This window comes from Globicephala melas, chromosome 6, assembly GCF_963455315.2.
Source record: "Globicephala melas chromosome 6, mGloMel1.2, whole genome shotgun sequence".
Lineage (NCBI taxonomy): Eukaryota > Metazoa > Chordata > Mammalia > Artiodactyla > Delphinidae > Globicephala > Globicephala melas.
This window is the reverse complement of record NC_083319.1, coordinates 97,976,045-97,991,126: the sequence shown is the minus strand read 5'-3', so window position 1 is coordinate 97,991,126 and position 15,082 is coordinate 97,976,045. Positions and strand designations below refer to the sequence as shown.

Below are 15,082 nucleotides of genomic sequence, written 5' to 3'. Positions count from 1 at the left end.
ATTTACCTAGACCTCCCCATCGCAGTCAAAGTTGCTCACACTTAGCGTGAGCAAGGGAACAAAGTGGGCATGTCATGGTGACTGTGGAAACCTATCACTCAAAGACCAATAAAGGAAGTGTGGCTACAGAGTACAGAAAAATAATTCAGGTGACAGAAAACATAACCCAAGAACAGAAGAAGATTCCCTGCAAGGGCTTCAGGCTATGGAATGACTTGATAATAACATGAATTCTATTTTTTGCAAAGATATTAAAGACAAAATGTCAAAAGAACAGAATGAGATTAAAAGAGGCATTGCAGAACTATGGCAACAGAGCACCCAGACAGTATCATTACAGAACTAATCATTAGAACAGCCCAAACAGAATAGACATGGCTGAAAATTTAAAGTCTTGAAATGAAAGTCCTTCCAGAGAGAATGCAAAGGGAAGGAAAGGGAAAGATAAAATGAGTACAGATAAAGTAATAGATATCAAGGGCAGGCAGAAATGATACAACATATGGATGAAAAGTATTCCTGAAATAAAGAACCCAAAAATTGCAGACAAAAATTATTCCAAGATATTTTTAAAGCTAAATTTCCTTAAATGAAGGAAGAAAATCCAGGCTGCCTTCTGACAGCTGCCTCCAGAGCAATATGCAGTGCCAGAAAATAAAGGGATAATTCCATTTTCAACAGTGAAACCACCAACCACACCAAAAAAAGGAAAAAACATGGCACAAAATAGACCACAAAAGGACACTTATTTACAGTATGAGAGGTGAAACAAGAAGAAAGCGAGTTGCCTTGCTCAACCTCAGCTGGGAACGTGCACAGCAAGTGACTCAAATTTTTCACGGCTCAGTGCTTGCTTCAGCAGCAAATATACTAAAATTGGAATGATACAGAATTGGAAGATTAGCATGACCCCTGCACAATGATGATATGCAAATTCTTGAACCATTCCGTATTTTTGATTGGAAGAATCAACATTGTGAAAATGACTATACTACCCAAAGCAATCTACAGATTCAATGCAATCCCTATCAAACTATCATTGACATTTTTCACACAACTAGAACAAAAATTTTACAACTTTTATGGAAACACAAAATACCCCAAATAGCCAAAATAATCTTGAGAAAGAAAAACGGAACTGGAGGAATCAGGCTCCCTGACTTCAGATTATACTACAAAGCTACAGTAATCAAGACAGTATGGTACTGGCACAAAAACAGAAATATAGATGAGTGGAACAGGATAGAAAGCCCAGAGATAAACCCATGCACATATGGCCATCTTATTTTTGATAAAGGAGGCAAGAATATACAATGGAGAAAAGACAGCCTCTTCAATAAGTGGTGCTGGGAAAACTGGACAGCTACATGTAAAAGGATGAAATTAGAACACTCCCTAACACCATACACAAAAATAAACTCAAAATGGATTAAAGACCTAAATGTAAGGCCAGACATTATAAAACCCTTAGAGGAAAATATAGGTAGAACAATCTATGAGATAAATCACAGCAAGATTCTTTTTGACCCACCTTCTAGAGAAATGGAAATAAAAACAAAAATAAACAAATGGGACCTAATTAAACTTAAAAGCTTTTGCACAGCAAAGGAAACCATAAACAAGATGAAAAGACAACCCTCAGAATGGGAGAAAATATTTTCAAATGAAGCAACTGACAAAGGATTGATCTCCAAAATTTACAAGCAGCTCATGCAACTCAATATCAAAAAAGCAAACAACCCAATCCAAAACTGGGTAAAAGATAGTAAAGGTGATCCAAAATCTTGGAAGTACAATAGAGAAAATGCAAGAAACATTTAACAAGGGCCTAGAAGGACTAAAGAGGGAACTAGCAACGATGAACAACACAATAAATGAAATTAAAAATACTCTAGAAGGGATCAATAGCAGAATAACTGAGGCAGAAGAACGGATAAGTGACCTGGAAGATAAAATAGTGGAAATAACTACTGCAAAGCAGAATAAAGAAAAAGAATGAAAAGAATTGAAGACAGTCTCAGAGACCTCTGGGACAACATTAAATGCACCAACATTCAAATTATAGGGGTCCCAGAAGAAGAAGAGAAAAAGAAAGGGACTGAGAAAATATTTGAAGAGATTATAGTTGAAAACTTCCCTAATATGGGAAAGGAAATAGTTAATCAAGTCCAGAAGCACAGAGAGTCCCATACAGGATAAATCCAAGGAGAAACACACCAAGACACATATTAATCAAACTATCAAAAATTAAATATAAAGAAAACATATTAAAAGCAGCAAGGGAAAAACAACAAATAACATACAAGGGAATTCCCATAAGGTTAACAGGTGATCTTTCCGCAGAAACTCTGCAAGCCAGAAGGGAGTGGCAGGACATATTTAAAGTGATGAAGGAGAAAAACCAAAAATGGGTAAAAGAACTAAGTAGACATTTCTCCAAAGAAGATATACAGATTGCCAACAAACACATGCAAGGATGCTCAGCATCACTAATCATTAGAGAAATGCAAATCAAAATTACAGTGAGGTATTACCTCACACCAGTCAGAATGGTCATCATCAAAAAATCTACAAACAGTAAATGCTGGAGAGGGTGTAGAGAAAAAGAACCCTCTTACACTGTTGGTGGGAATGTAAATTGATACAGCCACTATGGAGAACAGTACGGAGGTTCCTTAAAAATCTAAAAATATAACTACCATATGACCCAGCAATCACACTACTGGGGGTATATCCTGAGAAAACCATAATTCAAAAAAAGTCATGTACCATAATGTTCAGTGCAGCTCTATTTATAATAGCCAGGACATGGAAGCAACCTACGTGTCCATCAACAGATGAATGGATAAGGAAGATGTGGCACATATATACAATGGAATATTGCTCAGCCATAAAAAGAAACGAAATTGAGTTATTTGTATTGAGGTGGATGGACCTAGAGTCTGTCCTACAGAGTGAAGTAATTCAGAAAGAGAAAAAAATATACCGTATGCTAATACATATATATGGAATCTAAAAAAAAAAAAAAAAAAAAAAAATCCTTTCTGTAGAACCTAGGGTGCAGGACAGGAATAACGACACAGACTAGAGGACACAGGGTGGGGGAAGTTTAAGCTGGGGTGACGTGAGAGAGTGGCATGGACTTATATATACTACCAAATGTAAAATAGATAGCTAGTAGGAAGCAGCTGCATAGCACAGGGAGATCAGCTCAGCACTATGTGACCACCTAGAGGGGTGGGATAGGGAGGGTGGGAGGGAGGGAGATGCAAGAGGGAGGAGATATGGGAACATATGTATATGTATGACTGATTCACTTTGTTGTAAAGCAGAAACTGACACACCATTGTAAAGCAATTATACTCCAATAAAGATGTTAAAAAATATTTTTTTTTCACTGCTCAGTGCATTGTCTGCGAATGACTGCAAGTGTGCAATGAACATGGATTTGGGGGTTATAAATACATTTTATCAAGTAGGTAAATTTGAAAATTCAGAACATGGATTTAGCAACATTGAAGTCACTGTGACCTTAAACAAACAAGAGTCATTTTGTAGGAGTAGTTGAGGGCAAAATCTTGCTAGGCATGGGATTAAGGAAAACAGAAGTACAAGAATTGAAGATAGTGGGTAGAAACAAATATTTCTAGGAGTTTTGATATAAGGGGGGAGCAGAGAGGCAGGGAGATCAAAAGTTTTTTTAAGTTTGGAGAAATAGGTACCTTATGGTATGATGATGGTAATAAACCATTAGAGAGGGGAGTATGGATGACACAAGAGACAAAGGAGAGAATTACCAACACAATATATTTCAGTAGATGACTGGGATGAAGTTTGTTGCACAAGTGCCCTTAGAGAGAAACACGAACAGTTCTTTTTCATTAAACACTTGGGAAGGCAAGGTTTGTGGGTGTAGATGCTGATAGGTGTGTCGATGTGATGGGAGCACATGGACATTCCCTTCTGATTGCTTCAGTTTTATCAGTGAAGTGGAAGCAGTGTTGTAAAATATTATGTAAAATATAATATGAATGTCAGGGAGCCTTGTGGTTCAACTTAAGGTTTGTGGCCATAAATTGACAGTAAGACTATCAGCACGTATGTTGTTTCTCACTTTAGGGTTGGCTGCATGGGTTTAGGTGCAGAAGTAACGATGAGTTTGTTTAGGGTCTTGATTCTCCTAAAAGGGCATTAATATGAGGGGGAAGACAGTTGCAAATGTATGTGAGGATGGTTATAAGAATTATAATAATGTATTTTTTTCCATAATAACTTTTATTATGTGTTCTATAGAAGTAGCAAGGTACATTGTTCACTTACACAATTACATGCAGTCAGCACTGGGTAACTCAGAGACACAAATGTCAGCAAGTTTAGTTCAGAACTCATCTGCATGATACATAAAGTTTGCACTGCTGCTGTGACTCTGCAGACAAACGTTTCAAAGCTGGCCTCCCCACCAGCGGCATCAGAACCATGAGAGAAACTTAAACAACAGATTTCTGTACCTGTACCCCCAAAAATTATGATTCAGAAATTTTGAGGTAGAGCCTATGAATCTCTTATTTTTGTACTGAATACTAGACACTAGACCACTCAGGGCTGTGGGCCGGGACATCCTGCCATCCCTCCAGCCCTGCGCTTCCTAGTATATAATAATGTGTTTTAAGTTAAGTATATCGGGTAGCATCAAGAGTTTGTTGAAGTCAGAGGGAATGAGCTGGAAAAATAAAAGGTGAGGTCAGAAAATGGGCTATATTAGAAAGAATAGGGCAGGGTATGGCCATGGGTTGAAGTGTGAAGTAGAATAGAGGATACAATCATTGGAGGAAAGGAATTCAAAGAACTAGAAGGTCAAGAATTAAAGGATTATCTATGTTTCCATATATATGTCCCACATATACATGGAAATCACCAAGCATCAGACAGAACTAGAACTGGAGAGAAGGAAGTTGAGCCAGGAGCTAAACTCACTGAAAACTAAAGGGCAGAACCCTGGGATCAGAAGGTAGTGAGCATCGTGGGTGGCATAGTCTGAAGACTATGAGTCAATGCCGCGTGTTTGAAAGGAAGACGGGGGACAACAGACTGGAAGAAACAATTAAGGAGGAGGAGGAGACTCCAACTCACCTCCAAGCTCAACAGTGCAAGCGATGAGGGTGAACCAAGAGCCACCACTCCGGAGAGTTCCAGAAAAGCACTATCCTCTGGAGGGGGCCATGTTTTAGTCCAGAAGAGAAAGCAAAGGGAGGATACAGATAAGAGGTTTAGTATACAGAGTGTTTTGCTGCTGAAGGACCAGGCGTTCATGCTGACCCAGTGCTCAGGAGTAGGGGGCGGGGTGGGAGATGGGGACCAAGAACGTTGAAGCACAGGCCATGAGAAGTGAACTGAGGCTTCTCACAGTGACATCAGATGCAGAATGACCTTCACAGGTTGTCAGAGCTGAGACAGTCCTTTCACACCCATCAGGGCTCGCATACTAAAAGATTCTTTTCCATGTTTTACATTTTCTATTTGTGCCTTACATTTTCATAAATGTTAGAGCTAGAAGATTTATTCACTTGAAAGAGGTGAGATTGTTAGGAGAACGTCAAACTGTTTTTTTTAATTCTTATAGGCTAAAAATCACTTGATGATCTATTCTTAAAAATTTATTTTTGTAATGATCAGTCAACTGACACTGTTTACTGGCAGTTTGATTAGGCTCTTCTGCACTTTTGCTGAAAGCAAAGAATTGGAAACTACCTGGCCTGAAAAGGAATAGGGGTGTGTGTGTGTGTGTGTGTGTGTGTGTGTATGTGAATTTTTATTCATTTACTTTTTATTTCTTAATTTATTAGAATCATTCACTTTCTCAGTTTCTGGGAAGAATACCAAAAAGACTGCCAAAATTTATTAAATGACCAGTAATTGTACCCATTATTTTTTTCCCACTAACAGACATATTGTTTAGCATGATATACTCAGATAGAATTGGAAAAATTAAAAATGTTGCTAATTTCAATACATCTCTGACAATACAATATTTTTCTATAAACTGCTTTTATCTCATCACATCTTTAAGTTTAGATTTTGCTTACTCAGTTTAGGGGGAAATGTCTGCCTCATAACCTAATTGGAAATGTCAGTCATCACTGTCAAACCATCAGCACAATCAGACTCACTTTCTGTCATAAAATGTCTGACTTCATTTTTCAATTCAAACAAATAGATTAATATACATTTCAGGAATATTATTAAAAATCATTGAGTAATACATAGTGGAATTTGAGGGTTTTTAAAAGATAGATTACTAAAAGCAGTCAAATCAAGATTAAACTGATATAAAGCTAATATAGTCTATTTTTATAATTTATGAAAACAATAATAAAGTTACATGCTATTTCTCACTACTTAGTTTGAAATAATGTCGTGTAATTTGTAGCCAAAAACGTGTTATTTATGAAGCAAGAAGAATAAAACTCCTCGTAGTCCTTTGGTAAATGTGTGTGTTTGCGTGCATTGAATCTGTCTTTCAGCTTTTGAAAATCATTAAATAAGAATTATGTATATAACTTTAGAAATAATGCCATTAATATCGTGAGATGTGATCAAGACTTTTCCCATATATTTCATGAAAGAGAAACATATACACTGGTAACAACAAAATGGTGTGGCAGCTAGAATATCATTTTATTTTATTAATCAGAGAGAGAAAATAGTAAGCATTTCCATAAGAAAAAAATAAATTGAGAAATGACTAAATGGAATAAATATTTCATGATACAATTTGATAAAATAGATTTTAACTAACTTACTGACTGACATACACTGAATTTAAGAGAAAGCAGGTAAAGCTTTTCCACAGGTTCTATCATTTGGTAGCCCTGGAAAACATTCCCATTACATTTAATAAAATCCGTGTCACTAACCTCTACTGTTTCAGCTATTCCAAGGTGCTTTTCTTTCCAGATAATGACACTTCCCAAGGATGAGTACTGAGAATAGCTGAACGTAATTGCTTGTGATTAAATTTGTGAAAAAAGAGACATTTTTAGCATTCAATATTTCTTACCAATTTTCTCTCTGCTTTGCTCTCACCATTTTCTCCCACAACAGCAGAGCATTATTTGACAAAAGTCAGGCTTGGGAGTGGTGAGGTCATTAAACAGAACTGCCATCACTCCCATTGTCTCCACCCTCCCCAAAGGGGCTAACATACTCCATTTCTATCACCACGCTTCATCCTTATCAGAAAAATGGATAAAATCAGTAAGAAGAGGAAGCTGTCCCATGAGTTTCTAGGGCTTTCATTAGTAGAGGAGGTCTGGCTTCCAGGAGGTGTTTATACCATAGAACAAGGAACCAGAGTAAAATTGGGGAAGGATGCATGCCTTGGTTTTGTAAAATAGGAAAAGTGCTTTTCTGAAAGGGGCAGTGGGTAGGGGTAACAGAGAGAACCTACCTGATACCAGAAAACTATGGAAGTTGAGGATCTAGAAATTAGTTCTCTTAAAACCATCAGTACAGTCACCCCTGGAACTAAAAGCTTACAGTCTCTGATGTCACAAGCTTACCCTGACTCTTCAGAAGATGGGCTGAAAGGTGGTTTATGCTGAAGAGAGGGATCAAGGAAATGGGAGGCAATAGTCTTAGGAACTCTAAGTCTTTAGGGTGTGGCTGCAGAGGCAAAAGCTCTCTAGTTATCCCCTTGGTCTTTGGGATGTAGTGAAAGAGAAAGGAGAACAACTAAGAGAAGAAAAAAGCAGAGAAAGCTCTTGGAGGAGAAAAAGCAAAAGGATGGAATTAAAAGTTCAAAATTAACATCCCAGTTCCTTCTCTCTCCTGTTCAAACACTAAGTAGTATATGCTGGAATCAGTAGCAAGTGCAAAGGAAATGAAAACTGAAGACGAAGTTCATTAAATCAAGAACTCTTCAGGGAGAGGGAACTGTTTCTAGGCTCCTGAATCTGGGACTCCAGGCCTCTTGTTGCTTAAGTGGTGATGCTAACTTTTAAAGCATGGGGGGCTGGAGCTACCTTCCTCCAGTGCCCCAGAGAACATATGTGCTATTTTATTTTGCTTCAACTTGACCAAGCAAACAAGTGCAGCTTGACCAAGAATGGTCACTCTTTTTAACGGTGCTATTTAATGATGATGATGATGATGATATAACCTTTGTTAATAAACCATAGGTATGTCAGCAATCATTGCCTGGTACCTATCATGACACCTCAGGCTTCCTTCCTGCTGTGAGGGAGACAAGGATCCCCTTCAGCAAGGTCTGTCTGAGATACCAGGTGTGTCACAGAGAGCCCTGGGCATCACCCCCAAACCCCAGGAACTCACAGATGGCATATTTGGCCTCCCCTGTGCCAGGGCCATGCTCTATTTTCCAAAGAAGCCCAGATCCCATGGACTGGTGTGGATTTGTCTTTTTCTTTTGACAAGAAATGGAAATGAGGTTTTCACTTGATTGTGAGATGGGGTTCTGGGAGTGGAGAGTCAGGTGATAAAGGAGAGGCTTCATAAGCACAATCTCAGCCAAGGAGAAAGCTCCAAGACACTCCAAGCACTCCCACAAAAGGACAGAAGGGGAGAAAGATTTTCCATGGTTGTCATAAACAAGTCAAGGCAGAAGTCAGCAAGGTAAGCCATGGCGTCCATCAATTCATAAGACCATACTTTGTACCCACTCTGTACCTAGCGCTTGAGTGCTCTGAGGACCAGAAGGCTTGACCACTGTCCTCCTGTTACTTACAGCCACATCCTTGGCTCATTGTGGCCTCCAACAAGTCACGTGGCCACCATATCATAGGCACATTTTCTGTTTTATTCTTATCTGTTTATGTACCTATGCACAGCTGTGTATAGGACTGATCTAGATGACCAAGTTTTAGCATGACTGCATGGAGGCACATGCACATATGTGGACAGTTGTACATGTATGTATTTAAATCTATGTATGAGTATATGTTTGTGTGAAAATGTAAGTGTGTGTGTGTTCTTGTGCCAATGTGTGGGGCGTATATGTGTGTACTTACATAGGTGTGCACACAGGCATGCATAAATGTTTCCATGCAGGGCTTTCCTGGTGGCGCAGTGGTTAAGAATCCGCCTACCAATGCAGGGGACACGGGTTCGAGCCCTGGTCCGGGAAGATCCTACATGCTGCGGAGCAACTAATCCTGTGTGCCACAACTACTGAGCCCACGTGCCACAACTAGAAGCCACCACAGTGAGAAGCCCGCACACCGTGTAGCAACGTAGACCCAATGCAACCAAAAATAAATTAATTTAAAAAAATGTTTCCATGCATATATCTACCTGTGTAGGCTGAATCCTTCAACCCACCTGATAAAGAGGCCTTGCCCAATATGTACTTATCTATTGGGTTGGCCAAAAACTTTGTTCATGTTTTTCATAACATCTTACGGAAAAACCCAAACAACTTTTACATGGGCTTATCAAGGTCGCTATTAGAGAGATCATTACATCTGTGCCTGAGAACAAAACAGCTCCGGTGCCATCACTGGGTAATCTGTCCCTTGCAGCCAGCACTGAGCTGATCTCCTTCCTTAATCACAACAAAACAAACCTCTCCATCCTTCACCAGGCAATGTCCAAGGGAAACAGGGGCCCTTGGCTCTCAAACTCACTGTGCACCTGTCTCCCCCCTCACAAGAGTTCTTCCTCTCTCACATCATCTAATTAGCCTCACAAGGGAAACTGAGGCTTCTCCTCTCTTCTACACATCATTTCTCTCTCCATTGTGCTCATCTCTTCTTTGTTATCTCCCACAGAAGCTGCCACTTACAGACCACACCTACATGGGCAGGTGTGGGGCTGCCATATCATTGAGCTAGACATGCATGTACCACCAACAGGCCAGACCTTGTCAAGGACACCCTCTCGGTGAGAAGGACAATTGATTTGAAGAAAGGAGGGAAAAAATCTGACATCATCATCTGAAGCAAGTTGAGTAAGTGAAATTAGGTGTGACCTGGTCGACACTGCAAGGCTTCATTGGAGCCAGTGTTGGGGCATCACCACCCTATTGTCACTGTTGTGGCTGTTTTAGTATTACCTGTGGGAGGAAATGCGAAGGCCCCTGGCCTTTTGAGTGGTCATTAAGAGGAAGGTAAACAAGGGCTCAAAGTCGTATAAAGTTAGAAATGTGTAAAAGGGAGTCTTGAGGTTGGGGGAGGAGGAGGGGAGGGCAGAGATGAGGGAAAGAGGAATAACAGTTTTGTTAGCTCACAGACAGACTGAGCTTGGTTAAAACCAACCCTAAAGAGATGAAACTGTTGTTTCCAACACATAGGGTTGTATAGAAAGTTTTATTTGCAAAATCCCTCTGGTGCTAGGGGGAGTCCCTGTCTTGACAGTCCTTCCCCATCTGCTGCTGAAAGGGCCACTGGGCTGCTGGGAGAAGGGAGAGGAAGGGCACGTAGCTGGCTGCCACTGGCACTTCCCCTTGGCCTGCAGTTCTGATATTTAATGTGCCCAGCCATCCCTAGGGCTCCTGTTAAAATGCAAATTCCTGACCCACCTCCAACAACTGACTCAGTAGGTCTCAGAAGGCTTTAAGAGTTGCCCAAGGTTTTTTGGTAGATTTTTTGATGGTCATTCTGACTAGTGTGAGGTGATACCTTATTGTAGTTTTGATTTGCATTTCTCTAATAATTAGTGGTGTTAAGCATTTTTTTATGTGATTTTTGGCCATCTGTATGTCTTCTTTGGAGAAATGTCTGTTTAGATCTTCTTCCCATTTTCTGATTGGGTTGTTTGTTTTTTTGATATTGAGCTGCATGAGCTGCTTGTATATTTTAGAGAGTAATCCCTTGTCAGTTGCTTCATTTGCAAATATTTTCTCCCATTCTCAGGGTTGTCTTTTTGTTTTGTTTATGGTTTCCTTTGCTGTGCAAAAGGTTTAAGTTTAATTAGCTCCCACCTTTTTATTTTTGTTTTTATTTCCATTACTCTAGGAGGTGGGTCAAAAAAGATCTTTCTGTGGTTTATGTCAAAGAGTGTTTTGCCTATGTTTTCCTCTAAGAGTTTTATAGTATCCATCCTCACATTTAGCTCTTTAATCCATTTTGAGTTTATTTCTGTGTATGGTGTTAGGGAGTGTTCTAATTTCATTCTTCTACATATAGCTGTCCAGTTTTCCCAGCACCACTTATCGAAGAGACTGTCTTTTCTCCATTGTATATCCTTGCCTCCTTTGTCATAGATTAGGTGACCATAGGTGTGTGAGTTTATCTCTGGAGTTTCTATCCTATTCCATTGACCTATAAGTCTGTTTTTGTGCCAGTACTATACTGCCTTCATTACTGTAAATTTGTAGTATAGTCTGAAATCAGGAAGTGTGATACCTCCATCTCTGTTTTTCTTTCTCAAGATTGCTTTAGCTATTCAGGGTCTTTTGCGTTTCCATACAAATTGTAAAATTTTTGGTTCTAATTCTTTGAAAAATGCCATTGGTAATTTGATAGGGGTTGCATTGAATCTACAGATTGCTTTAGATAGTATAGTCATTTTCACAATATTGCTTCTTCCAATCCAAGAACACAGTATATCTCCCCTCTGTTTGTGTCGTCTTTGATTTCTTTCACCAGTATCTTATAGTTTTCTGAGTACAGGTCTTTTGCCTCCTTAAGTAGGTTTATTCCTAGGGTTTTGGGTTTTTTTCTTATGTGAAGGTAAATGGTATTGTTTCCATAATTTCTCTTTCTGATCTTTCGTTTTCAGTGTATAGGAATCCAACAGATTTCTGTGTATTAATTTTGTATCTTGCAACTTCACCAAATTCATTGATGATTTCTAGTAGTATTCTGGTAGCATCTTTAGGATTTTCTGTGTATAGTATCATGTCATCTGCAAACAGTGACAGTTTTACTTCTTCTTTCCAATTTGGATTCCTTTTATTTCTTTTTCTTCTCTGATTGTCATGGCTAGGACTTCCAAAACTATGTTGAATAAAAGGGGCAAGAGTGGACATCCTTATTTTGTTCCCAAACTTAGAGGAAATGCTTTCCGTTTTTCACCATTGAGAATGATGTTTGCTGTGGGTTTGTCATATATGGCCTTTATTATGTTGAGGTAGGTTCCCTCTATGCCTACTTTCTGGAGAGTTTTTATCATAAATGAGTGTTAAAACCTACAAACAATAAATGCTGGAGAGGGTGTGGAGAAAAGGGAACGTTCCTACACTGTTGGTGGGAATGTAAATTGGTACAGCAGCTATGGAGAACAGTATGGAGGTTCCTTAAAAAAACTGAAAATAGAACTACCATATGACTCAGCAATTCCAATCCTGGGCATATACCCAGAGTAAACCATAATTTGAAAAGATACGTGCACCCCAATGTTCATTGCAGCACTATTTACGATAGCCAGGACATGGAAGCTACCTATGTCCATCATCAGAGGAATGGATAAAGAAGATGTGGGACATATATACAATGGAATATTACTCAGCCATAACAAAGAACAAAGTAATGGCATATGCAGCAACATGGATGGGCCTAGCGTTTGTCAAACTAAGTGAAGTAACTCAGAGAAAGACAAATATCATATGATATTGCTTATATGTGGAATCTAGAAAAAAAAAGGTACAAATGAACTTACTTACAAAACATAAATAGAATCACAGATTAGAAAACAAACTTACGGTTACCAGGGGGTAATGGGGGAAGGGATAAACTGGGAGATTGGGATTGACATATACACATTACTATATATAAAATAGATAACTAATAAAAACCTACTGTATGGCACAGGGAACTCGACTGAATACTCTGTAATGACCAATATGGGAAGAATCTAAAAAAGAGTGGATATTTGTATATGTATAACTGATTCACTTTGCTGTATAACTGAAACTAACACAACATTGTGAATCAACTATACTCCAATAAAAGTTAAAAAAACAAAAAGAGTCACCCAAGGGATTTGGATGCTGGTGGTGCAGGGATCACTCTTGGAGAAATTCTGCCTTCCAGCACAGAAGAAGGCATTCAGTCATAGTGTCCTTGATAAGGTAGCAGAGAATTGGGTCTGGGCCTTAAGTGGACAGAGAGGTTGAAGACCAGGGACTGTACATACAAGAACAGGATGAAGAGTCTGTTCTGAACTGGAATTCTAGGGCAGGAGAAGCTATAGAGATAGAAAGTCTCCTCAGTCTTCAGAAGAGGTGATTACCAGCCTGTTCTGTGATATCGGGTCAGTTATCTCCCCACTCTAAGCCTCAGTTTTACTCATCTATAAAATGAGAGTGTCAGTTATGATTCTTTGGGATTCTATTGTCATGAAATCATTTCCCCTTTTGCATTTTCTTTTTTCCTTGTTCAATTACCTCTTTGCTTCCCCTGTTTGGGCTCCTAAGACTGGAAGAAAATTGAGAAAAACAAACCTTGTAACTCATTTCTTCCACTGAAGAGTTCCTCTTCCCCCACTGTGTGGTCTCAGGGAAAACAGATGTGAACAGCTTTGTGGGTGGTCTTAAGCCCTCAACCTGGGCACTGCTCTCAAGGAGCTAAAAGGCTGATATAAGCAAATAAAGGATATAAGCCAATAAATAGGATATAAGCAAATTGTAAGGATATGAGCAAATAAAGAAAGACCAAGCGTCATTTGTAACTTCTTTTCTACTCTAAGCATCAGCAACCCCAGTACCATGTACAAAACTTGTGGGAAACCAGAAGGATGACAAGGGACCGATTCATCTATCATGTTACCTGAACTTCCACTGTTGGAGATATAATCTTTTCACCTATGCCTTGTGTTTCTTATTTCAGTGCCAAATGGCCAACCTAAGGTGGGTAGGTCGTTTTTAACCACTGACACCTTCAAATGGAGAAGTTTACATTTCATATTTCTTCATTTACAACCTCTTTGTATAAGCTTATGTACAAGAGAGAAAGAGAGAGAAGAATACGTGAAAAAAAAAATAAGTGTAGCAGATTTAAAAAGAAGCAAGGCTGCTGTTATATAAATAAAAACAATGCAGTCATGGGCAACTGCTAGCCATAGACTATACGCTGGGCTCTAAGTGTCCTTAAAGCAAAAGCATACATGGAAATAAGGTCACTTACAACATGCTTAGTTTAAGATGTTAGCAGCCATAACCTCCAAGAACTAGAGGACTCCTGAATCAAGCTTATGGAGCACATATTACAAACCACACGTACCTGTGTGAAGACCCACAAAAGATCCAGAAGATAGAGGACAACAGTCCCTGCTCTCAAGGTACTAATATGGCTTGTGCAGAGAAAACACACACACAGGGATGAGTGTAAGCATACTACAAGAGACGCCACATAGTTACATGCTAAGTGTACAAATTGCTCAGGAAAGGGAAACAAGTAAGAGCTTACGTGGTCGGAGGAGGTTTGTGAAGAAGGCTGGACTTCATCTGGATTCTGTAAAGTCATGCTGGCTGATGAAGCTGGGAGCAGGTCTTTGAAGATGGGAACATTTAAAGGAGATTCCAGCGTCCTGATGAAACTAGCCACGCTGGAGAGAGTGATTTTTCAGTATGACCATCCCTGGTAAGAGCTTTTCATGTGTTACCTGAACAAATGATGGAGAAACATTTCCTGTGCTGGTCTTTCTTGCTGCAGCAGGGAAGTAAACTAGGGATGCAAGGGAACCCAATCCATGTGTAATTTGTTGAAACAACATTTATTAAGCACCTACAATGTGCCAGGCATCGTGTTATGGGAGACATACTGGCACACAGAAGAGATGCTTGCCCCATCTGTCTGCTAACTTACCCTTGGTGGGAGAGTCCTAGTCACCTACGGGACAATGGGAGTCAGGTCCTCTCCATGGTGGGCACAGATGGTGTGTGTCTGGGGAGCCCAGTTACATTCCATACAAGCTGTCTTGAGAATCCACTGGGAAAATACTTTATTTTTTAAAAAAGTAAACAAAGTCACATAGAAAGTGAAGCAAAATGACTTCTACAGTTACAGGCTTTATAAACCCCGAGAAAATTGAAACAGAAAAATAAGCCGCTTCACTTACCTATAAGCAGGAGCCAAATACAGTGTTGTGCTTCTCTTCAATTGTCTAGCTAACTGCACAGACTTTC

The 15,082-nt window shown here is 39.4% G+C and overlaps 1 non-coding gene across 1 annotated transcript; it reads left to right on the top strand.

Annotated features, from left to right (window-relative positions):
* The first annotated feature begins 850 nt into the window (after window positions 1–850).
* LOC115840142 (U6 spliceosomal RNA) lies at window positions 851–957 on the top strand. The gene has a single exon (XR_004034364.1). It is a non-coding gene; the product is annotated as a U6 spliceosomal RNA (small nuclear RNA).
* Window positions 958–15,082: the final 14,125 nt, after the last annotated feature.